The following is a 26,613-nucleotide window of genomic DNA, read 5'->3' on the forward strand; positions in this document are numbered from 1 at the left end:
ACTATGGGCATTTTTTGCATGTCAACCATACCACAATAAAGCTGTAAAAAAACTACAATGAACTGATCATGCATCATATTAGACATAAATAAATCAAGGGTATTTATATACATATGTCTATATATGTATTATTTACATATCTATGTCTATGTATGCATGTGTGCATATATATTATATATATATAAAATGTATAACTGGATTGCATTACTAAAGAACAAGTACAGGCAAATTATACATGATTTTATTCATGGACTGTGAAATAACAATGTTTAAAATATTTCTATTTTTTAGAAGTATCTTTAGAAGAGGGTAACAGAGAAAATAAATGGGAGGAATAATTAAAGGAATAATGGTGAGCATTTTTAGAATTTATGAAAGAAAAAAAATACACAGATCCAGTAAACAAGACATATACCAAGCCAAATGTTATGGATAGTGGTTACTTTTTTCAGATTTCAGAGGTATTAGATATCTTCCTATTTTAATCTGGGTGGTTTTAATTACTTTGCTTGATGATTTACATTTATTACTTAGAACACTTAAATATAGAAAAAAAATAAATGGAAAGCATTAATCAGTTTTTCATAAGTAGAAAATTGACATCAATCAAAGATTAACATTAAGAACAACTGCAAACCAAATAACTTTACCTCTCTTTTGCATGCTTTCTTCCTCGTTTTTCAGTACTTCAAGGTGTTCTGTGGTCTACTGGCACATTATTCTGTGCACAAATCAATGTATAAAGGAGTGAGTGTAGCTCTAAAAAGAAATAAGAAATATGCATATACTGATCAAAGACAGAACTTAGAGAAAAAGCAAAATAACAGAGTAAATTCTCCGTAAGAGAAATGTAATCTCTGCCTGCTTCCATTGTGAAGCAATAATAGCCCAGCTCTCCATAATAACAATAGGTGAACTTGTTTGTGTCTGGGACATAGTAACATGGAGAGCATCTCAAACTTGGACTGGGAACTTCAATGCCTACCTAATCCTGCCATATAAGGCCAGTCTATTGGCAGATTTTTTGCTTGGAGTCCTGGTTATATTCAAAGACGTGTGAATGGACAAAGACAGAGGCATGTTGTTGGGTAAGTTCCATGAGCAAAACTGCTTTAAGGTAGTATGAGGACTCTGATCTGCTTTTCATCTCTCTCGTGGCAGAAGTGGTGGCCGTTTAAAAAGTTCAATTACACATTTTCTCAACTTAAGGATTTGGAGGAAGTTGTGTGTGTGTGCTTTTTTTTCCCTCTCCCTATTAATAGAAACATTATGATATTAAGCATGCATGATTTCTGGAGACAGCAAGATATCATAGGAATGTTGCAAAGTATTACTTGTTTCTGTTTCCTTTCCTTCTTGCACTAGTATACATTATCTTAGGGTGGAATGTTAGAGTCTTGTACTACCATGCTCCAGAAGAAAAATAGTGCTGATTTATCAAATCCTTCTGTCCTCAGAAAAGGAAACATTGCGCATGGCCAATATCTGCTGGGCTCAAAAAACACTTTATTTCCCTTATTCCCTTTATACTTCACTTTTGCATTATCCAATCCTCAGATGTTAATGTGTCCTTTGCCTTGCCTTGATTTCCTCATAATTTTACAATTTATTTTAAGTATGTATCAATTTTATACATATTTATATAGAGAAGGAAGGAAAGAGGACCATAGAATAGAAGGGAGAGAGAACAAAATTAAATGAAGAAATGAATTAAATGAAGAAAGAAAAAAAGAATTGATCAGAAAAGACAAATTAGAGGGAAGAAACATTGTTTGGCTTTTTCAAATTAATTCAGGGTCCTAATTTAGCTTGGAATGTTGATACGTGCATATATGCATGGAATTTTATTTTTGACAGCTCTAACTTTTTGGTTTCTTTATTACATCATTGTTCGTGTTATTCTTTCAAAGCAGTAGAATTTATCTCCCAGGGTTGTCCTTTTATTCAAAATTTCTAATAAACAGTTTATTCTCACTGTTCACTTTCTGGTTAATTCTCTACCCTTTGGTACTTGGCTTCTGGACTTGGCATGTGCTGAAATTGTTTTTTCTAATTTAGTCTCCTACTTATTGGATCCATTAGCTTTTCCAGTTTCTTAGTTTTAAAATAATGTTCAATCTGTGCCTACTAGAGCGCTCTCTCACATTTTTTTTGTAAACTGTTTCTCTGGTTTCTATAACAGCACTCTGGTGATATTTAAATTCTGCAACTGTGTCTTCCAGTCTAGTGACTGGAAGTGACTCTTCCCACTTGTCACAATCTCCAGACTATTTCATCCGTTTACATGGTTGGTCTTAATGCTGAAAACTAACAAAAATCTCTAATTCCAAGAACTAGATCATTTGAGCTTCTAAATCATATTGCTCAACTGACTGGTGAATATAGTCATCTTGATATTCCATAAATACCTCAAATTTCATGTCAAAAAACAAAATTCATCCTCTTTTTGAATAAACCTCCTCCTCCTGTTTCCTATGTCTCATCTATCAGTCCAAATCCTGGGAAATCCTCCTCGAGGCATTTATCTCCTTACTCCCTACATCCAGTCAAGCTCTAAAGTTTTGTGTTATTTCCTAACTTTTATCAAAACCACCTCTTACTCTCTATTCCCATTAATAATAGCTGTAGCTCACTCCCTTGTCTTGTTTCTGTGCTACTTTGCTAAGATACTGAACTGTCAACCTGCAATGTGAAGTGTCTCCATCCTACATTCTGTACATATATCAGGATTTATCTAAAATACAAAGTTCACCATGTTATTTACCTGTATAAGCTTTCCACAATGCTTGATAATCAAGAGCACCTAGTCCAAACTTCTTACAATGGCATGCAATATCGAACTGAATTCCTTTCTAGCTTTATTTCTTGACACACTTTACCTCACAATTGAAGCAGTAACAATTCCTGCTTATGGTTCCCGTGATCACAGTACTCTGTTTCCACCTTCCCCTATACTCTCCCTTCTCCCTGGGAATATGCCTTCCCCTGGAATCCCAATTTACCCCGGTTAGTATTTCTTCACCTTTTAAAATAAATTTTCCTACAGAGAGTCTCCCCTTGCTGCAAGAGGCTAGGGTAGGTGCTCCTCCTCTATGCTACCATCAGGATACATCCATTTTTGCTATTGAAACATCATATAATAAGTATGTGTTAATATCTGCCACAATACTAAAGGCTTGAGTTGGAAAGTTTACTCCCACCCTTAAAACAAGAAAAACACAGAACAAACTGTAAGTTAATGACTTTCCTGAAACACATCAGAGAATTTGAGGTCTCAGGTCAACAATTATTCCCTAATTCTGGAGAGAGACAGGTTCCTACAGGAAGATAGCACTAGAACATTTGTTTATATGGGATAGATACCCCCATGTAACCTGCTAAGAAGATCCAGCTAGAAATTTATCATGCATTTCTAAGAATAAGCTAGTGAGAGAGGATGAAACCCCTGGAGGAAAATGATCCAGAGAGGCTTGTATACTCTTCAAGATTGTTTCTCCAGGAAGCATGCCATGCACTTACAGGGATGATGGGGAGAATCCTGAGAAAGTCTACCCTTTGTACTGGTTGGGGGTAGGGGAACAGCAGCCTCTACTTAAATCTATGCTAGAAACACCCACCTTCCCTTTCTGTCCTATGGAGCCAAAGATTTAATTGGCAGGGTAAAGGACAAGAACAATTGCAAACTGATAGCACAGACAATTGTTAAATGAATCAAGTATATTCAATGAAATAATGAAGAAGGCAAACTTTGAGTATGTATTACAAGAGTTTATAACTAAGAAAAGCCGTGTCTCAAAATGTTACCAGACAAAGGCAATAGATTATTTTGCCTGTTCACTCAAATGATGAATTCCTGGGATACTGGGGTTTCAAAGAGAGAAATAGCTTATTACAAGGCCCAGAAATTCTGTCTCCCCTAACTACTGTAATTCTGATAGTTTTACAGCATTAAAAGATGGGCGGGTTTTAGGATAATGAGCACAATGTCCTCAGATGATATCATTAGAGGTGATTTAATTATTGAGCATGTGCAAATTGATTACATGCTTAGGTACAGAACATATGTAAGAAAATGGCAGCCTTAATATGATGACGGGAGTGATTTTTAGTATTATAGTGAGATGTAGGTGACTTATAGGTTAAAATCTAAGTTACCATGCATGTCAAGTGGGTTCGCTTTGGTTAAATCCGGTTTTGGTTATCATGATAATTTTGGACTTGGGGTGGGTTAGTTCTGGGCTGGCCCAGGACCCTTCATTAAAAAACATCAGGGTCTTTCATTAGTGATCACAAGACTCTGAAGTCGAAAAACTGTATAAATGTGTCTAATGAAGTTTAGTCACAAGGTTTTAACAATCACAGGACATCTGATAAAGGCTATATAGCCTTTATCAGAGATTAAGGCAACAATATAAACAGAAATAGGATTTACAGGATGACTTTGATTACTGAGTCATTATATTTTTGCTTTCTGGCATACTGGAATAAGCAGAAGGAAATACCTGAAATCTCTAAATTGTAATCCAGCTGCCTTGATCTCTGATAATGATTGTATAGCTTTTGTCTTGTGCCCTGTGATTGTAAAAACCTTGTGAATAATCTTCATTTGCACCCATTAACTTCACAGTTTTACCATCACTAAAGACAGCTCCTAATGTTTATTAACAGAGGAGCTTGAATCAGTTCAGAACTAACCCATCCCAACTCCAAAATTTTCTTGATAACCATAGTTATCTTGATTATCAAGTCATTTCCTTTGGTTAGACTGAATCTAACCAAAATGGGCCCATTGGGCATGCACAGTAGTTTAGACTTTAATCTACACATCACCTATGCACAACTTTCTTACATAGGTTCTGTGACTAAACACATAATCAATCTGCATGTGCTTAATAATCAGATCACCTCTAAGTACATCATCTGGGGCCACTGTGCTCATTATCCTAAACCCTACCCATTTTTTCTCTAATAAAACCATCAGAATGACTACAGTTTGGGCAGGCAGATGTTGGGCTGAAAGGTCATCTGCTTTCCTGTTATGCACCTAGTAATAAATTTTTTCTCTCTTTGAAACCCCAGTGTCTCAGTAATTGGTGACTGAGTGCACTGGGCAAAAGAATCCACCACCTTTATCCAGTAACAGATGGATCACGATTCAAAGATTTCAGATATTTCCCTATGTCTACACTAATATACCAGAAAGTAAAAAATAATTTGTATATAGTAATTCAGTTATGATAATCATCCCTTAAATCCTAACTGCTTTGTTATAAAAATGCAAAGGATTTGGAACCAACCAACTGAAACTTCAATTTAATTGCAATTAGTTTTATGATATTTTGAGCTATCCCATTGCAAAATGGAACTTGCATTGATTATGAAGCTATGTTAAATTAATAGGTCGTTGAACCTAATTAATAATGTTCATTATTTTGAATACTTAGAGGATAAACGAAGAGCTAATTTCTACCCTGGGGAACTTCATCCACCAGGGATAATGGAGATCTATCTAGGCAGTAGGTCAAAATCTCAGGGTCTCCTTTTGTATCCTTCCGTTCTCATTTATCATGAGAAAACATTTTCCTTGGGATGATATTGCCTTACTATAAGAGGTCACTAAAGATAAACATATATATGTAGATATTCAAAACTTCTAGCCAATTGCTCCAAAGCTGGGTGGGTCTTACCTCAAACAAATTCTAATTTTCTAATTACAATCTAAATTACCTTCCATAGCTGATAACAACTGAAATTATGAGGGCGAAATAGAGTAACTAGCTATACATTACTCTTAAGTAGCAGAATGGTTTTGGAACTAGATACTGCTGGGCTCCAAGCTGGACTCTGCTATTACTAACGTTGTGACTCTAACAAAAACAATTAACTTCCCTGAAATTCAGTCTCTTTAAATGTAAAAATAGAAAATAATATCTGTAACAAGAGTCACTATAGGAATTAAATATAATTATGCATGCTAGTGTCCAGTGTAACATACATGTTTCATAAAGAAAACATAATACTAGTATTCTATTACAGCATTTATTTTTTAGAAATAAGGCTGGCTTTAGTTTTATTTGACTAAGTGGACTGTAAGATGTGCTTTCTCTTTTTCTTACCTTAAATCCCTACAAATATATAAATGAGAATTTATTATTGCTGATACTGCTTTACTTGAATTTACTGTAATCTTTAAATTGGATGAGGAAATGCACCTATTTTTACTAATAGAGCTTCATCCTAGGTGAAATAGGTCAAAATTTATCAAATGCTAAAGCTTAATAAGAGTTCTTTTAAAGAATAACTGTCTAAACTTGCAAACTGCAGATGCAAGAGTTGATGTGCTTATAATGGACTTGCAGTACATGACATTTCATCAGACACTCAATGAGCTAAATTTAGAGCAGCAGCTAATATAATGGTACCATGGAGTCAAATAAAATCAGCATATGATGGCAACCTGCAAAATTCCAAGGCATTTGCAATGTTAATGTACTTGATTTATTAATCTTTTACATTCAACATCATATTAGGTTTTAAATGGTCAATATTTATCATCACATTTCTGGAGAGAAAATTAATCCCTGTCATACACCAAAATCAAATTAAAAGCTTATACTTGGTGACTAGAACTGACCCTGCATGAATTCATTATAAACGGACCGAATACGCTACAAAAAAACATATTTTTTGTCACTGAATTCACTTGAAATGATGACATTTAAAAATGTTTGTATCTGTAAAGTTCAGTAGCTCCTAAATATGATCTTTTAAGAACAAGGTAGTACATGGGAAAGAAAAGAACGCATATTCAGAAATTGTACCCCTGCCAATTAAGCGCTGTATAAGAATTAGTAAGCGACATTGTGCAAAATGAGCATGCAACTGATAATCTAACATCTTGAATTTTCCTGCTGAATCTACGGAACTTCTCATTGTTTCCTCCCTCCTTTCTCTTTCAAACTTCCTTTTCCCTACTCTCTCCTTCCCTAATGTGTCTAGTATGTGTCAGAACAACAACAACAACAAAAAATCACAGTGTTTCTGAAAAAGCACCTTTATTTCTGAGAAATGAAACTTAAAATGTACAGGTCTGTATTGCAGTCAATTATCACCTGTCTTAAATTTTGTACATATATAAAACTAATTGCTATATTTAATTAATCAAGCTTTGAACCTATCTTATCCTTAAGCAAACAGTGTGTGAACAGAAGAAAAACAACTTAAAAAAATCTATTTGTTGAATAAATAAGTTAGTCAAAGCAAAGGCCATATTTTTAAAAATTCCAAGTCTGCATGTTTTATTTTCCTCCACAACAGGAGGCAAAATTGGTTTCACATGGCATGTGAGGACTAAACATCAATATTCTTTAAAAATTACAAAAACAAAACAAAAAAGTTACAATTCTGATGGTACAAAAAGGTCACATCAACATTTTGCTTCTTCCTCATTCAATATCATAACTCCTTTTCCCTGTGAAAATTTAGGGGCAAAAAGAGTATAGGCTATTACAAAGTCCTTGCCATGAAAGCAATACGCCCTCTCTTATTGGAGGGACGAGCCAGAGTACACAGTCAAACATGCAACTCGCAAGTTCACCATTGGAAACTCAAATGGCCTGGGAAAATTTTGACTGGTTTTGTTGAAATTGGCACTGTCCAGCCTGTCTGGTTCCTTACTATGAACCTTGTTATGAACCTAATCAATGAAACCAAAATCTCAAGAGGGGGTCTGATTACGTCCCCAAGAAGTAAGAATTGAGGGGATGATTACGGTTACGTAATCATTATATAGATACTCCGTTTTACTTTCCAGTGCATTAGAATAACTGGAGGGAAATACCTGAAATCTCTGAACTGTAATCCATCTGCCTTGATCTCTGACATGATTATATAACAATATAACTTTTATCTTGTTATTGTGAAAACCTTGAGACTAGCCCTCTCTTATGCTCTTTTATCCTGTTTTTCAATTTTAAAGTCTTATGCTCACTAAAGACAGCCCCTTATGTTTATTAATGTAGGGCCTTGAGTCAGACCAGAATGAACCTATCCCAATTCTATGGTGATCTTGATAGACAAAGCTAGATCTAAACAAATTGGACCCACATGATGTACACAGTAGCTTAAATTTTAACCTTTAAGTGACATATATCCCATTATAATACTAGCTACCAGAATGCAACACACCAGAGATGGGCTGGCTTCTAATAAAAGGGGATTTATTTAGTAAAAAATGTATAGTTCTTCAGAGGAAAGGCACCCAAATGTCATCTCAGGTGCTCTTTTACATGGGAAGGCACAGGGTAATCTCTGCTGGTCTTCTCTCCAGGCTTCTGGGTTCCAACAGCTTTCCCCAGGGTGATTCCTTTCCGCATCTCCAAAGGTCTGGGCTGAGCTGCAAGTGCTGAGAGGAGGCATGCTGAGCTGCTTGAGCTTTGCTGCATTGAGCTCTCTCTTTTAAGCTTCCCATGAATTGAACTAAACATCACTCATTGTGGAAGGCCCTCCCCTTAGCGATTGCAGATATAATCAGCCATAGATGAGTTTCACAGGCTAATGATTCAAATCCACAGCAACAGAACTAGGCACCATCACCTGGCCAAGTTGACACCTGAACCTAATTACCACATATATATTCCCTAATTATTTTATTTGTTGATATAAGTTTTCAATTCCCATCCAAATTAGTTCATTCCTTACTATATGTATCTTTTTTTCCTCACACTACATCTTTGAATTCTATGGGCTTCTAAGTATAAATTCTGTACCTAATGGAATCTTGAAACCTTCCATATTCTTTAAAGTATGGAACTCTTGTTAATACACACATTGTATCACATTAAGCTGTAGATTTGTTTGACTAAATTTTGAATGTCTTACTTACCTTTGTTTGACTTTGCTTAGATTACAGCTCATGAAGTTAGACCTCAGCCTAAATTCTCCTTTTAGGCACAACTTGTCTCAAATTAACCCCATGGAAAGGTCCTCTAGATTATTTTTGGCCCTTTTGTTATTTGAATATACACCATGAATTCTGAAATTTTCCATGTTTTATGGCAAATCACGATGTTTCTATTTTAGTTTACACCTTCCTTCCCCAGATGTGAGATCAGTCATTACTCCAAGAAACACTTGTTCCTTTTAGTGAAAAGTAGTATTAAGACTTTAATCTTGGTGCAAGGATACATTTTGTGAATGGCATCACTCCTGAGCACTTAAGAGGAAAGAATTGGGAAAGATATTTATCTTTTTAAATTCTGAGGCATGGCCCAGTTTGAACATGACAGTAGCCCCATTTAAGTTCTTTTTTTCTGCATTGAATTTCCTTTGCTCTTTTATTGAGTCTTGATTCTTCACAAAATAAATGTAATTATGTGTTATATTCTAACATGCCAATACAGCATTCCCCACAATGCTTTTTTTTTTAAATTTGAAGAGATTGGCATTTTGACATGTGACAGTCCTGAGTGCTAAACTACTATTTCCTTCTAGATAGGATTGTCAGCTACCAAGAGAGAAAAGGATCTGTTGCAGCTTGAGATGAGGGAAGAAACCTCAAGTAGCTATACGAAATTCTGATGATGGATTAAGTCCATCATAATATAATTCAGATAATGGTAGTTATAAATACAAGGTTCATAAGTATGATTTCTGGCTTAATCAGCAAGTTTTGCCTCCTGCTATTTAATTTCTAGTATAAAAGAAATCAGGGGATTTTTACATATTTAATTATTATTTTTATTCTGATAAATCCCATCTTGATCTTCCAAACTTTAATCTTTTCCTTTCTCTGGATGGCAAGCTCAAATTTGCTTTACAATATTTATTCCTTTATCAATTTTATATGTCATGAGATATTTTGCTATAAAATCATTTCAGTAAATGAATCCAAATGGTTAACCCAAACAGTACAATCCATGTTTATTATCTTAACCCAGGGCTAGTCCAAAATCTTTAATTTTCCTGCAGATTCAGGAAATTTAATACCTAGTACTTTAGAGTGACATATTGTTAATAGAGAACAATACATGAAAAATAGACTATTGAAGTTTTGCCTAAAATCTTCTTTTTGACTGGTTAATCCACAGTATTCCCCCCTCTTTATATGTGTGTGTGTGTTTGTGACATGTATTATATGTATACCATGTACACATATGTATATATGCATATATAATTAGTATATGTAGCATACTATTGTTTATATTCATCTGAATTACAAATAAACCTAGGGCAGAATGTCATTATCTCAGAGACATTTGCATAAATACAAATATTTTTTACGTTAATGAACTATGTTTGAACTTCCCAAAGACAATAAGGTATATAACAACACAAAATATAACTGAATTTTTAAAAGTCGACGATGTATGATTATATTACACTTTAATCGTACCACAAAAGCGTAAGTGAAAATTTTCTCTGGATTCATATAATTTTTAGGTCCTGCTAGAACTATTTCTTAAATGAACACTAGTGTTTATGATTAGGATACATATTAATTGCAGCATATTTAAATCAAATCATATTTTATATCACATTTGCCAGTTTCTCAAAAACTCTCACTGTGAAAGAGAGAGTGGGACCACTAATTTCTTTTAGTTAAATACAGCTTCTCTCTAGAGAATGGAATAGGATGATCTTTCCCTAAATTATATAGGTGGTGAACAGAATTAGGAACCTTTTGCAAGAGAACAAAGGGGCATAATAATTAGGAAGGCAGCCCATTGTCTCCTCCGATAATGGTGTACCAATCACTCTCATTATTATACTACTTTTTACTCATAAACAATGATGGAAAATTTTTGTGAAATAGAAATAAATGCATGTTATAGTTAAATGACAAAATCTAGATTGCTGAATTATCTGTGCTATAATTTTGTTTTTATTCTTATATAGAATATAATAAGAGGTATGGATGGATGGACTAATAGATGCATATATAAATAAAAAGGTGATAGATATGGAATTGAGGAATATATAGAAAAGATTCCCAAGTTAACACTTGTAGTTTAATTGTGGACATTTGTAAGTCTTCTTTCTGCTTATCTGTATTTTTAATTTCCTTTTTAGAGCAAACATGGGTTGATTGTAAAAAAGTAGAAATAAGTCATGAAATTTTCCTTCAATTGTTAAGTGGAATTGCATTTTGGCTTATACCTTTAGAAAAATTGTGAAAAAAATAGTTTCATTAACAATATAGAGGTAGGCAATCACTTGTTAGAGCATAGTCTTCAATGGTATCTGACATTCTAAATATGTGTCAGACGTCTATGAATAGAATTCTTGGTGATCTCTCCAGTTTGTTTGAAATTACTTAACTATTAATAACTTCGAGTTGCTTGAACATTTTGGGCAAGATTGTCTTCACGCAATACTTAATTTTAGAATACATATATTACTGTTAATAAAATCTAATGAAGTTCCTCTTTTATTTTAATAATTTGCATCTTTATAGAAAATGTTTAAATTATGCGAAACACTCTCCATACCAATTACCTAAAATTTAATGATTGCTAATTTAGATGATTAACAATTTAGAGCTTCAGAAGAGAAACTGAAGATTGAAACTCAGATAAATAATAAACCACCTATCATAGGTTATTTTTAAAATCACATTTCTTGTTTGAAAATACTAAACTCCCTTTGTCCCATGTTTGATCATGCCATGATTGCATCTAAAGGGTCCTCATGAAGTTTCTACTGAGCATTTAAAAAAGATTAGACGACAAATTCATTTTTCTATTTTCTTTTTCAGCTCACGTAGTTCTTTGAGGCTTTTAGTTGAGTTTAAAATTATGGTATTTTAAAGTCAATGCTACTGAAATAAATATGAAACATTATCTATTATCTGTGCCCCAGAAGTTGCCTCAATTTCTAAAGCAATTTTACAAAGAGCAAATATGAAAAATTGGGAAAATGGAAATATGCTATCCTTTGTGAGAATAATTTGCATGCATCTATATTTTACATTATCAGAACTGCATATGTGCTGTAACACAGCCTTGATAAGAAGCCACAAACAATAAAGAGTTTGTGAATGAAGAGTACATTTCCTTTGAGGACATAAAGTGAAATAGTAGCATCGCATTGTCCAGAAGAATGATCGTTGGCTTACAGGAAGAACCTAAAAGAATTCTACTTTTTATGTATGTTTTAGTATTATATATTAAGACTATATTTGAATGATGTTAGGAATGGCTATTGCTATTGAAATTGTACATCAGGTACTATTTTCTGTGCAATTATGAGGCTACCTGGGTAGGAAGATAAGATGATATTGAAAGACTGTAAACCAACCTTTTCAAGCCATATGCTAGGTCTTTAAGCTAAATTTTGATAATGTACTAAATCAGTTAGTTTGTAATAAGTATGAATTTACTTTAATAAATATGAAGCACACTCATATTTGATGCCTCTTAAAAAATTGTGCTAATAACTTTCATTGTCCCCCCATTGAAGTCTCTGCTGGAGTCTATACTTAGTCATCAAAAATGTAGATTGAAGCTTTAGTTTCAAAAATGTCCCATAACAAAGATTTTATATTACTACCTTAACGATTAAAGCCTACCAAATTGGCTTCCTGCTTCTGGAGTAAATGATAATTTCTCCTTATGTTTGTTCTCTATTTCATGAATGTAATTTTATTTTTCTTCTTTTTGTCCTCCCCTTGTTTTCTTTTTTTTTTTTACAAAATCAAATTTGGTTTTTTGTGTGTGTAGTTTTTATTAATTGTGAAATACATGTACAAAAAGAGCCATAAATTTCAAAGTACATTTTAACAAGTGTTATGGAACTTATTTCAAAATTTGGTATGGGTTACACTTCCTCAATTTCAGGTTTGCCTTCTCGCTGCTGCAAGACACTGGAGACTAAAAAGAAATATCGATATAATGATTCAGTAGTCATAATCATTTGTTAAATCCTAAACTCTCTGTTATAACTCTTTCTTCTTCTCTGAACCTTCTTGCAATCTTTATGGATATTTGGGTTTTATCCAATCTAACTTTTTTCATGCTGAGAAGGGATATTAACAATATGGGATGGGGGAGGGAACTGGTTGATTTTTCTTGGAGATAATGGAGCCTCTGGGTTTTAGGACTTACCTGGCCTAGGAACTATCTGAAGGTTTTATGTTTCTGAAAAGTAAGCTCGGCCCATGTAATTTTTGTAAGATGTCATATAGAGCCCTAGGTTTTCTTTAGGGTTAACAGGAATTATGTTTGTTGGGGTTTGGCAAATGATGGCAAGCAGCAATATCGAGCTGAAGCTTGCATAAGAGTAGCCTCAAGGATAACATTTTGACTCTATCTGAACTCTCTTAGCCACTGACTGATACCTGATTTTATTACATTTCCCCCCCTTTTGGTCAAAATTCTTCTTCTATTCCATAGTTGATAGCCAGGAGTTTTTGATAAAAGTGATAAAGCAAAAAAAAGAGGTGAAGACCATAGCACTAATTTGACCTAGCAAAATATTCATCTGCTTTATCTACATAGTAAGCTTTGTTCCATGTTATTAACATTGGTATGGAGCTACTTAAGGAGTTACAACTTCCATAATGTGTAGGTAACCAATAAAAATTCAAAATTTTATTAAAATAATCTGAATCCTCAATCATATATAAAGTTTCTGTAATTTAGATTTTTTTTATTTATTTGGGAGAAGTTCTTAATAATCCCCAGTTTTGAGAACCAACTGCAAGATTATGCCCATGTAATTACTATTCTCCCTGAGTATAATAAAATGAATCAAAACAAAAACTTGTGTATATAAGAAATACTTGTATATATAAGAAACTTGTATATATAAGAAATAAAAAACACGCACACACACAACACCAACATAGAGATGTACGTTATTTCATTAGAATGCATATATTATGTGAGTGTATATTATACCCATGATATAAGGGCTTAATCAAATTTCACAGGTTAATACAGAATAAATATTTCCTGTCCTCATAATAATATTAAGAAATGTCATCAGAAATTTGGTACATTGTTAACAAATATTAAAGAAGACAATAAAAAAATCTCTTTGTGGAAATAAATATATGTAATGTATAAAATTTTTAAAGCATTGCAAATTTTAGTATTTATTTACCCTGCATAGATTACTTCTCTATTATATTGTTTGAAATTCAAGATTCCAAATTAATTAACATATTTATTCAAACATATATGAATATGATAAAAGGTTAAGAGCATCCTTTGGGACAACAAAAAGTATGGTCAATTTTGCCTCCCAGGCTTTCTTCATCCTCCTCCTAGTTTCTTCTTTTGGATATACAAGGTATGATCAGCAATTTGCAAGACCTCTCAGTCACTACTGTGACTCTAGACTTTACATTCTTTCAAATATGAAATTCAGCCAATTTTGCAGAGTTATCATTGGAATGATCATGATAACCAATTTGTGTTCTCCTCTCAGGATTATCTGAAATTTAAACAAGTAATTGTGTTTAAATGTTCCAATTGTATACATCAGAGAGTAGCTGGAGCTGACAGAAAGAGAAATTGTGGAAGAAAGGAATTTTCCTGATATTTAATTTTGTCAGGTGCTTTTTCTGAATCAGAAGAGAAAATCATGTAGTTTCTTTTATCCTTTATTCTATTGATATAGCTTACTTCATTGATTTATTTTCCTTTGTTGATCCAATTTTCATGGTGATCATGTATAATCTTTTCTATATGGTGCTGAATTCAGCTTGTTAGCAATTTGTAGAGGATTTTTGCATCTATAGTCATAAGACATACTGGTCTATAGTTATCTTTTCTTATCGTGTCTTTGGTTTCAGGATCAGAGAAATATTGTCCTCATAAAATAAGTTGAGAAGTACTACCTCCTTTTCTAATTTTTTTCAGAAGTTTTTGAAAAACTGCATTAATTCTTCTTTACATATTTGATAAAATTTATCAGTGAAGCCATCTGTTCCTGGTATTTTCTCCTTGTCAAGACTTCTAGTTACTAAACAATCTCTTATTATAGGTCTACTCAGATTTTCTATTTCTTATTGAGTCAGTTTTGACAGTGTGTGTCTTTCTAGGGATTCATCTTTTTTCATCTAGGTTGTCTCATCTGTTACAATATAGCTGTCCATAGTATTCTTTTATTATCTTTTCATTTCTGTAAGGTCTGTAGTGATGTTCCATTTTTCATTCCTGATTTTAGTAATTTAAGTGCTCTCCAAATTTTTCATTGTCAGTCTAGCCAATGGTTTGTCGATTTATTCATCTTTCTAAAGAACCAATTTTTTTGACATTCTCTACTTTTATTTCATTTATTTCTACTCTAATCTTTGTTATTTCTTTCCTTCTGTTTGTTTAGTTTGTTTTGTTTGTTTCTAGTTTATTAAGATGGGTTTTGGATCTGAGATCTCTTTAGTTCTTTGGAGACAGTTTCCTTTCTCTCTTTAGACATTACTTCCATTATTTCTTTTCACGTATTTTAAACAACTGACTTTAAGTCTTTGTATAGTAATTCCAGCATTTGAGCTTTCTCAGAGAGAATGTCTGCTAATTTTTTTTTTCAGTGTTTGGGCCATAATTTCTTGTTTCTCTCCATGTCACATAATTTTGTTGTCATTGAAAGCTGGAAATTTTAAATAATGTAACATGGCAACTCTGGAAATGAGATTCTCTCCCCTCCTTAGGTTTGTTGTTATTGCTGGCAGCTGTTAATTTTCTTATATCGTTTAGTGACTTTTCTGAACTAATTCTCTAATGTCTGTTGCCTTTGTTGTGTATGACCAACTAAAGTCTCTGCTCCATTAACTTAATGGCCAGCTAAATTATTGGACAGAGATTTCTGTCCATTAATTCTCCCTATTGTTGCCAAAGTGCTCTGTGTGCATATTGGGTATAACTTTATACTTAACCAAATAATTGACCCCTTTGCCTTAGCCTCCACTTCTTGTTTGTACAGCAGCCCGTTTTTGGATAGAGAAGAGATCTTGGCACATTCTGAGGACTTTTTCTTAAATCTGCATAGCACTACACATGCTTGTGACCTTTGGATTCTCAGAAATGGCTCAGGACTTTTGAAAGTCCTTATGGACATTTCATTTCTTGACTTTTCCTTCAGTGCTTCCTTGTTTCTCTGTCATTTCCCAACTCTGATTTACAACCTCAGGCAACTTTGAAGTAAAACCATTGTGTCAAAATATTTTTGACAAATGCCCCAACCAAAAGACTTTTTGCACTGGGTAAGCTCTACGTCAGGTCAAATAAAAATGTGTTTGCAAGTGGGGTCTCCCAGGGAACCTCCAGACTGGTCAAATAATGAAAATTTAGTGGGAGTCATGCTTTGAAGAAGCTTCAGCTGTATTCATACTCTTCTAATAACTGCTTGTCTGCTGGTTTTTGATTTTCAAGGCAGAGATGGAGAGGAGGATGAAATAGGACAAGTAAAAATGCCACAAAACTCACTGTTCTTCCTGAGATTCAGCTGTTTTACTTGAATAAATATTCTTCTGGTTTCTGCATACCTTTGGTTTATTTCCAGAGTTATAAAAAAAATTGATTCTGACAATTTTTTACCAGTTTTCTTGTTATTATGTTGGAGAGAATATTTAGAGCTCTTTGATCTGCTATTTTGAAAGACATCACTGGTTCCACTCAATTTAAACTATATTTGGTTTATCCATGCCATAACATCATTTTCAAAAAAAGTTTAAAATATAGAATAAACTAATATAGAATAAACATATGCCAAAGATTTATTTAGCTCAATAATGAGGGAATAAAAAGGAAGGTAAACTGGGTTCCACAAGATTTTAGGGAACTAAGTATTTATGGTCAAACAGTTAAAGGAATGCAGAAATAACTTTGCTAATGAATACAAAACTGGATAATACCTGAGAGGGTAATAAGACTGTGACCTTTCTGGTTGTCCTTTTTACAGGATAAGAATATTTGCATCTCCAGTGGCAAATATAACTGTACAAAGCCTAAGTCATAGTCAAGAGTGCATAACAAGTCAAAGACTCATCAGTTATTAAATTAAATAATCATTTTGAAGGCCTGTTATGCAATGAAATACTGTAGCAGTAAAAAGCAAAATCATCATTTGCTTTACTTTTGAGTTTTGGAAAATCTAATTTTTTTTAGCATTGTGTTTTCTTATTGTTTCAAAATTACATGACAAAATACAGAGTGTTAATTGGTACATGGGTGATTCAGTGGTAGAATGCTCGCCTTACATGTGGGAGACCAGGGTTCGAGTCCTGGACCATGTACCCCAGGGAAAAAAAAAAGAAAAAGAAAATGTAGAGTCTTAATAAACAATTGCCATGTATTTAGCTTGTGAATTCGCAATTTTGGCAGGGCTCTGTGGGGAGAGTTTGTTTCTGCTCCGTAGAATTTCAATTGGGATGCTCCCTTGAAAGCTGGAGTGTCCATTTCCAAAATGGTTCATTGACACGGCTGGCAAGTTTCTGCCAGCTGTCATCAGAGAGATCAGCCAAAGATGAGGGCTGAGACCTCATTTCTTCCCCACCTGGGCCTTTCTGTGAGGTTTGGAGAAAGAATTAGAATCCCAAGAAAAAGCCGGAGAGAAGTTCTATGTCATTTCATAGCCTAACTATGGCATCACTCTTCTTTACTCTATTAATTTCAACAGTCATATAAACCCGCCTAGATTCATGAAGGGTGGACTTAGATTCCACCATTTGAAAGGAGGATGAAAAACTCTGGAAGTGAATGAATGACAGTAGACGATGTTGTGGACATTTTTGAAAAATGCAATATTTTAACAATCTACTTTTGCCATTTTTACATTATTTCACTAGGTAGTGAGGACACATGGCAAAGTCTAAATTAGCCTTTTGAATAGAAAAGTGATAATATGTTTACTAATTAATTTAGGCGGACAGAAGTACAGGTGATCTAAAAGTGTAAACTAAGAAATTGGTGATTTGCAAACTTGCCGCAGTAACAAGATGTGAGTGAAACATTTTACACAATTAAGTTATAAGTACATTATTAGAACCATCTTGATAATTTCATAAAATAGAAAAACTCAAGGATGCAGGCATTAAAAAGTTTTACTCAGTTGGGCATATTTCATTTTTAACTGCAATTGCTTCTGTCAAAAGTCAAGCAGAGTACTTGAAATGTGAACATTTTAGTGAATCAACTAACTGGTATTTGTTGTTGGTCATTTTATTTAAAATTCCTCCTTGTTCTGAACATACTACTGGGATAATGATATAGTCTGGATTCGTAGTGATCCAAACCAAGCTCTTGGAAATGTGTTTGGTATTTAGAATTCTACCACAGGCAGTGGGTAGAACTGTGTTTACCTAAGCACTGCAGTCTCAGCAGGATTTTCAGAGCCCGTCTTGCATAACTCAGCAGTAATGACCCTTGGTTGTTTCACATCATGTTCTGAGTGGTTCCAGAGATATTTCTTATACCTTCCATAAATATTCCACAATGTTTCACCTGCTTGCTCAACTTCTTTATCAAACTATATTGCTTTGCCTCTGCTTGGACTTCACATGATCCCTCAGATACCTAAATTCATGAAAGACACGCATGAAGGCTGGGATGGAGGGAGGAAGAAACTGAACTCAATCCAAATTTGCATCTCATCTTGCCCAATAATCATGATAGTAATAGTATCTAAAACTTTTGTAGTTTAATTGATATTATTAAAGCAACTTCTTCAGTTTCTGATCCTAATATCACTCTGTATATAAAGCTCTTTCAAAAGTATTTTACCAAATTGGGCACTGAAAGGTCATGACGTCACTCCATTGTTTTGTCTCTTCGCTTTCAGTTCTCTCTTCATCTCTTGCTTTTGCACATATCTCTCTTCCCTGCCTGCACTATAAATCCTGCAAACACTTCTGAAAGCCCTAGAGAAATTCATGAAAATATATGCCAAGAAATTAACAACCTATCAGTTTCACAAACATTCAGACTGACTCTTCTTTTGTGCTCAGCTGGGGCACACTGTTACTATAAGATGAAAAACAGAAGAGAATCTGCAATTAAAGAATTCATTCATTTGTTTCAGAGGTGTTTCTTTGGAGCTGTTTGAATCTATCAAATAACAAATTAGGGAGATGTAATGACAAGTGATTTTAAAAAATCAGAGGAAATTGCATCATTTTAAATGAGAATGAAATTCAAAGATGCTGAACCAATTATCCTTCTGTATCTATTATAGAATTAATTCTTTAGAGGTATGTTCCTCTGAACAAAGGAAGACATATTGCATCAATCTGTCATGTAGTGAAAATGTGTATGTTCTTCTAAATGTGTGATTACCTTTTGATTTCTTCCTTAAAATTTATAGAACTTCCTATGAAAACAGGACTCAATAAAGGCAGCCATAACTATGGAATACAGTATAGGTCTTAAAAAAGAGCCAATTCTAGTTTTAGAATTTTCAATTGTGCCCTTAAACCCAGAAGGGATATTCAGACCCTCCTCTTTTTTGTAAAACACACCATGAAATGAATGAGTTTGACTAATTTTGAATGAAGATGAAGATCTTCTTTATATTTGAACATGTAGATTAAAACGGAACAAATAAGGAATTTGAGACACGGGAGGGAATGTTTATTCCCCCTTGTTCATACCGCTAAGTCCTACTTACACATCATGTTCTCAAAGAGGCCTTCCGTAATTGTCAGTCTAACTGAGCTGTCTCCTTATTTCTTGCTCTAAGTGTTCATTAGTTTTTCTTCATAGCTGTTATGACTTGAATTGCATCACTCTAAAGACATGTTCAAGTCCTAGGCTCTTGTCCTATAAATGTGAAAGAATTAGTTAATAGGATCTTTGAAGATGTTTTTGGTTAAGGTGAGGCCAAGTTGGATTAGAGTGGCCTAACCCAATATGACAGTTTCACTTAGTAAGAGACAGAGATGGAGAGAGAGATGGTCATGTAATTGGGGCAGAGATCCAGCTATGCTACAAGCCAAGACACTATCCAAATCATATGGAATCAGAGGAAACAGGGTCCTGCTGACATCTTGATTTTGGACTTCTACCCTTCAAAATCATGAGATGATAATTTTCTGTTATTTCAGCCACCTAGTCTGTGGTACTCTGTTATAGCAGCCATGGCAAATCAGGACAATAGCCCTTGTGAAAATTAGAAATTACATATTTATCTGTTTAGTTATGTCCTTAATTTTTGTCTCATTCACTGAGCTTAATAGAATCATACCTGTTTTGTTCATTTAGCACAATGCCTGATACGGAGTAGGCACTTGATAAGTTATTTGCAAATTGAATAAATAAATGCTCATACCAGAATACACTCTACTGTTATTAATTATCCAGTACTGCATTGCAAAAATCATGCTTGCCATATTCCCCCACGGGTGTCATGCTCTTATACATCTTTCTTGATATGCCAAGAATACAAGGGCTGAATACCTTTCACCCCAGTCATTTTTCTCAGGATTGTGACTGCAGTGAACAACCCTGAGGGCTGACACCCTGCAGGAAAAACAGCAAGCTTGATCTACAAACCTTCTTTAGAAGAGGGGGATTGCCAAAGCTCAGCACGCCTCAGGTTTCTCAGCCGTGACACAAATTCACTGCCTGCGTAGCCTCTGGTCCTCTCGATGTTGCCTCCTTGGAGCTTGGATGGCGGGAAGAATAACTGATGGAAACCATGGTGTCTGCCTCACCATGCTTAATGAAATCTTTTTTTCTCTGACCCAAGGGGCTCATGCCAGCATTCATAAAGCAATAACAGGCTGATTTATTCTCCTATAAGTGGGATAAAATCAAAATCCAAGATCCCGAGTGATGACGTATAATAAAATTACTGAGCCTTTGCAATATGATAAGGAAGATAAGAGAATTAAGAATTATTCTTTATCACTTCTTAATGATGAAAGGTACTATTATTAGTACTATTACCATTTGTATATGAAGAGAGTGTCATGCAAAAAAAGTAAAACAACTTCCCCATCTAGAAAACTATAGTGTTTTAATTCTTTCAAAGCTTGAATTAAGAGACCACAGCTCATAGTTTTCATTATTTTGCTATAATGCTACCCTCGTACAGGGTTAAATGAATTAACTTTCTTAAAGCTCCTAGAACACTGCCTAGCTCATATTATGTTTGTTAAAAATAAATATGGCCACAGCCCCTTATGGCTATAAAAACATAGGAGGAGGGATTATTGTGATGGAAATGTTCTGTTTCTTGGCTCTTATAGTATCTACACAAATCTAAACATTTAGTAAAAGTGCCTAGAACTAAGTGCACACATGCAAATGAGTATGTGTGAACATGATGGAATTTGAATAAGCAGTGCACCCTATCTATATTAATATGCTGATGGTGATATTGAATATAGTTATATAAGATATTACTACAGGGGAAACCAAATGTTGGGGACATAAAATATCTCTATGTTATTTCTTTTTTCTTTTTTTTTTTTTTACACAGGCAGGCACTGGGAATAGAACCCAGGTCCTCTGGCATTGCAGGCAAGCATTCCTGCCTGCTGAGCCACCGTGGCCCACCTTCTACATTATTTCTTACAACTTCACATGAATCTATAGATTTCTTAAAATAAAAAAGTCAAAATATTAAAAATAAATAAGCATTACTATATTTTGTGGGAAAAATATAGCCGTGTCATATTCTTTGTTTTGTTTTGTTTTTCTGATTACCTTCTTGGGAGTTTTTCTGGTATATATCATACCCAGAATATATACTCTGCAATTCAGAGTTCCAATTCTTTAGAATAAGAAGTTAATGACTTCTTCTGGAAAGCCTTGTGTCTATGAAATCCCACTGAATTTTATGATTTTTCCACATCGCTTATAGTCACCTCACATATACCTAATTCAAACGCAGCTTTTGTTGTGATTTTTAAGAGATGCAACTTGTTCAAATCTTACCAATATTTCAAACTGGTTTTAGAAACATTGATTTATTTTCCTTTCACATGTAAATTTTATCAGATTTTTCAATATTTTATTAAATTGAAATATAATTATTTAAATTATATTAATTTAATTAATGTAATTTAATTATATAAATATAATGTAATTACAGCGACAAGGACAAAAATTACAGCCTTCAACATTTGGAGAGCACTAAGAGCTGGTTCCTGATGAATGGAAAATTCGAGTAGTGGGAGTGGGTGTCTGTGCCAGTTTGAATCTGCTGTGTACCCCAGAAAAGTCATGCTCTTTAGTACTCATTCAGTATTGCTTGCTTGGATCTTTTTATTGTTTTCATGGGATGTGACCTACCCAATTGTGGGTGGTAACTTTTAACTAGATGATTTGTTTCCATGGAAATGTGTCTCCACCCATTCAATGTGACAGCTTATGGCCTGCCCTACCAATTTAAGACTCTTATGTCCCCACAGTCACATGAGACACTTTCATAAATCCATATTTACAGATATCTCCTGTTGGTTCTGTTTCTCTAAGGAACTCTGACTAATACAGTGCCCAAGACAGGGTACCCTGCCCCCCATCTCAGATTCCGTAGATTTCCTACAGCATAGATTAGAGAGGAAATGAAAGTGTTGTTCTGGTAAATTTGCTAATTGTAAGTCTGTTGAAAGAGCTCCTACTCTTGCTTTGGAGATCACAGATGAAACAGAGCCAAGTTTATCATGCCAGCTGTGAGTAGATATTTGTATGCATAAAGAAAATTTTTAAAACTCGAAGGATTAGAAACATTTCAGTAACTTCATATTCGCTTTCCTACCATGATATTTAGCACTTCAATGTGATTTCCTATGCACTAGGCACTGCTCTAATAGCTTATAGATATTAACTCATTAATCCTCACAGCTACTTTGTGAGGTAGATGTGCTATTACTATCATCACATTATATAAATGTGGATGGGTGGAATAGAAGGTAAGGAAATTGCTCACAGCTAAACATCTAACAGACTTAAGTGGCACAGCTGAGATTTGAACATAGAAAAACTGTCTCTAGGGTCTGTGCAGTTAATCTCTCCACTATATTGCCTTCTACTAATTTATATTCTCTAAAACCATAAAAAGAACAGATATCTAGGCATCATTAATTGGGGAATTATTCAACTAATGCCCTCTACAATATCATTCAGTGTTTCCCTTTTATTAAAATATTTCAAAGCATGTGTATCTCATTATACAATCAAAGCACTTTTTAATAATTTGTCATGTCTGCCAATAGATTAAGCTGTACATTTTGTAATAAATATTGATTTATGAAAAAATGTGACCCAATATTAATTTATAAAAATAAGATAGTGGAAAAAATTGAATATTAAACAATAAGGAACCATCCATATAAATACTATGCTATCATTAATTGCAAAGTATAATCAGCAGAGGAATAAGATGACTAGTTTTTCTAGGTGGTGGGAAATGTTTGCAATTTTCTTCTACCTTTTCAAATATATTTTTGTTAGTAAGATATATTATTTAATTAAAATGTTAATATTACAAAATATGTATGTGCATCACAGCATTTTAAAAGGAAAAATCTTGGTTTATCATTTAAGGTTATATCATGGTCAGGTTCATGTGTCAACTTGGCCAAGTGGTGGTACCTGTTTGTCTGGTTGGGCAAGTGCTGGCCTGTCTGATGTAATGAGGATATTTCATAGAATTAAATCATGATCACGTCAGCTGCATCCACAGCTGATTCCATTTGTAATCAGCCAAAGGGAGTGTCTTCTGCAATGAGTGATGTTTCATCTAATCACTGGAAGCCTTTAAGGAGGATTCAGAAGAGACAGGCTCTCTTCCTGCTTCGGCTGGCAAGCCTTTCCTGTGAAGTTCTTCCAGACCCTCCATTGGAATTGTCAGCTTCACAGCCTGCCCTGCGGATTTTGGACTCTGCATTCCCACAGTCATGTGAGACACTTTTATAAATTCTAATTTACAAGTGTTCCCTGTTGGTTCTGTTTCTCTAGAGAACCCTAACTAATACAGGCCTTAATGATAAAGATTCTCTGAGTGTGGTACAAGGCAAGAAACATTCAAATTTAAGGAGGTAAATTTTTTGGTTTGCTAAGTGCTGCCAGAATGCAATATGCCAGAAATGTATTGGCTTTTAAAAAGGGGGAATTTATTAAGTTACAAGTTTACAGTTCTAAGACCATGAAACTGTCCAAACTAAGCCATCCAGAGAAAAATACCTTGACTCAAGAAAGGCTGATGCCTGTCACATGGGAAGGTATGTGGCTGGCATCTACTTCTCCTTGTTCATGGTTCCATTGCTTCCAGCTTCTGATTCCAGTGGTTTCCTCTCTAAGCACCCGTGAGCCTTCACTTCGCTCCTCCAGGACACAACTCGATTCTAGCTTGCTTATTATGGCAAAGGAAGGCATATGGCTCTGCATATTCAAACGTCCATGTCTAGGCATGTGCTCTGTCAGCGCTCCAAGTATCTCCAAATAGCTGTATCTCTGAAAAGCAACTGTACTTTCTCCAAAATATCTCCTCTTTTAAAGGACTTGAGTAAACTAATCAAGACCCACCTTGACCGGGTGGAACCACATCCCCATGTAATCAAAAGGCCATACCCACAATAGGGTGTGTCACTTCTCCATGAAAATAATCTGATCAAAAATCACACCCACAATTGGGTAGGTCAGTCTCCATGGAAACAATCTAATCAAAGGTTTCCACCCTACAATATTGGATCAGGATTAAAGGACATGACTTTCTTTGGGGTACACAACACTTTCAAATCAGGCAGTAACTAATAACTAAGAGCATGTGTTAACTTCCATTTCTTCGACCATCTATTTGGAAAGGAATTCTTATGAGAACAACTAAATCAGAATACTCTGCTTTTAGGAAAAATAATCAGAAATAGAATAAAGCAGAAGGATGTAAAAGACAATCTGTCCTTTTTTTGGTTTGCCTATACCCTGACTCCACTTACGGAATTCCTGTTGACTTTTCTCATCAAAACACCTCGTTTGAAAATACTGATAATTACGATGAGGTACTACTCAAAGTTATTTTATTTCATTTAATTATAGTATTTTGACCTTTGATTTTGTCTTCTCTCTGTTTGGATAACTTTTTCAAAATAATAAAGATTTCATACTCCTGTTACATAGATATAGATTTTGATACTGCCACAGATTTCAGTTTTTGTTTTTTTTAACCTATGTTCATAAAGCAACTGCAGGCCTAGTTAGTAAAACCTGGCACAAATATGTGTGCTTTGTGAGAGGAGACATGAGGGTTCTCCCAAAGTCAGGTTAAAAATAACATCATGGACTTTTTCCCTCCCTGGTAAAATATGTTGGTTGGAATATGAAAAGGTTAATGAATACTTGACATTTTAGTATCTTTCTTAAAACACCGAAAGAATAAGGCTATAATACAGAAATCAAACCAAAGAAGGAAGCCACATTTTTTAAAAAGTTCATTGAAAACCTTTTGCTTTGTTATAAAATTAATAATCCTATTTGAAAATATCTCTATTGACAATGGTAGGGACATGGGAGAAACATTTCCATAGAATAGGCCTTATATAGGGTCAAAGTTTCCTTAGCTACAGAGTATTTTCTTTATAATTAAAAACATTCAACTCTATTTTTTCAATCTGGCATTTGTGTTGGGTTATATAAGGTACATTAAATTTCTTTCTCCATTCAATTTTTTGTCATGACTCGGGCTTGTGATCTGCACTTGTGTTCACATTAGAATTTATTGACAATGTCAACAACACTTAAAATCTTTACATATTTTTGAAAAAAAACATAAGCTTAAACCAAAGCATACCTTTATATGTTTTTCCATTTTATTTTTGTCATATTTTCCAAAGGAACCAAGCCAATTTTTAAAAATTATTTATCAGTGTTATTTATTTTAGAACATTGATTCTTAGGAGATAATATTGTGGTACTTTTCATAATTCTCATATATGGAGCACATAGCACTGTGACATACAATTTCTGTAATTTTTACCTTTTTCCTGAGACAAGGATGTTTAGAGGCCATTATGGGGAAGGAGATTTCTGAATGAATTGGTAGGTCTCCATACTTGTTTTAAAGAGTTCACACCTAAGACGAAACATGATGTAAAATTTTGGAAAATAATTAATGGGAAAGCATAAGTCTTGCCGACTTTCTGAACTCTCCATTTGTATAGGACTGTTGTTTCTTTATATAGGGATATATAGAAAAATTTGAACATCTTTTCCTTCATTTTTTTCTTGTGCTTTCCTTAATCTCTTACCTTTTAATCCTCCCTTTTCCAAAGACATTTATTGGAAGCATATTGCATTCATGGTTTTGCATTATATGTTAAGCTTGAAACCCGAAGCTTAAATGAATTATTATGACTTGATGTCTATGGAAGTGGTTATTGAATCTACACAAGATAGATAGAGAAAATGAAAGGAAAAGGATGCTATTTTAGACACTGCACTTTGTAACCCTATTGGTTTAATGTATGTTTCTAAAACCATTATTAAAATAATGAAAATCTAGTTTGTGCAGAAATATATTATGACTGGATTATGAATGGCATACTTGACCCTAAAGAGGGACGAGGTGGTAATGAGATGTAATCGGTGTCTGACCAGACTACTTATGTCTATATTAATTAACATGAATTTTCATTACTTTGAGTGCCTTTGGATGGAATTGATTTAATTTAAA

At 34.1% G+C, this 26,613-nt stretch overlaps 1 long non-coding RNA gene across 1 annotated transcript in view; it reads left to right on the forward strand.

Moving 5' to 3' along the window:
* Window positions 1-939: 939 nt before the first annotated feature.
* LOC143679533 (uncharacterized) overlaps window positions 940-26,613 on the forward strand; it is a 62,390-nt gene continuing 36,716 nt past the window's right edge. Inside the window, exon 1 of the long non-coding RNA XR_013173816.1 lies at window positions 940-1,088. This is a non-coding gene — a long non-coding RNA (uncharacterized LOC143679533). The remainder of the gene's footprint in view (window positions 1,089-26,613) is intronic.

Source organism: Tamandua tetradactyla, chromosome 4 (genome assembly GCF_023851605.1).
Source record: "Tamandua tetradactyla isolate mTamTet1 chromosome 4, mTamTet1.pri, whole genome shotgun sequence".
NCBI lineage: Eukaryota > Metazoa > Chordata > Mammalia > Pilosa > Myrmecophagidae > Tamandua > Tamandua tetradactyla.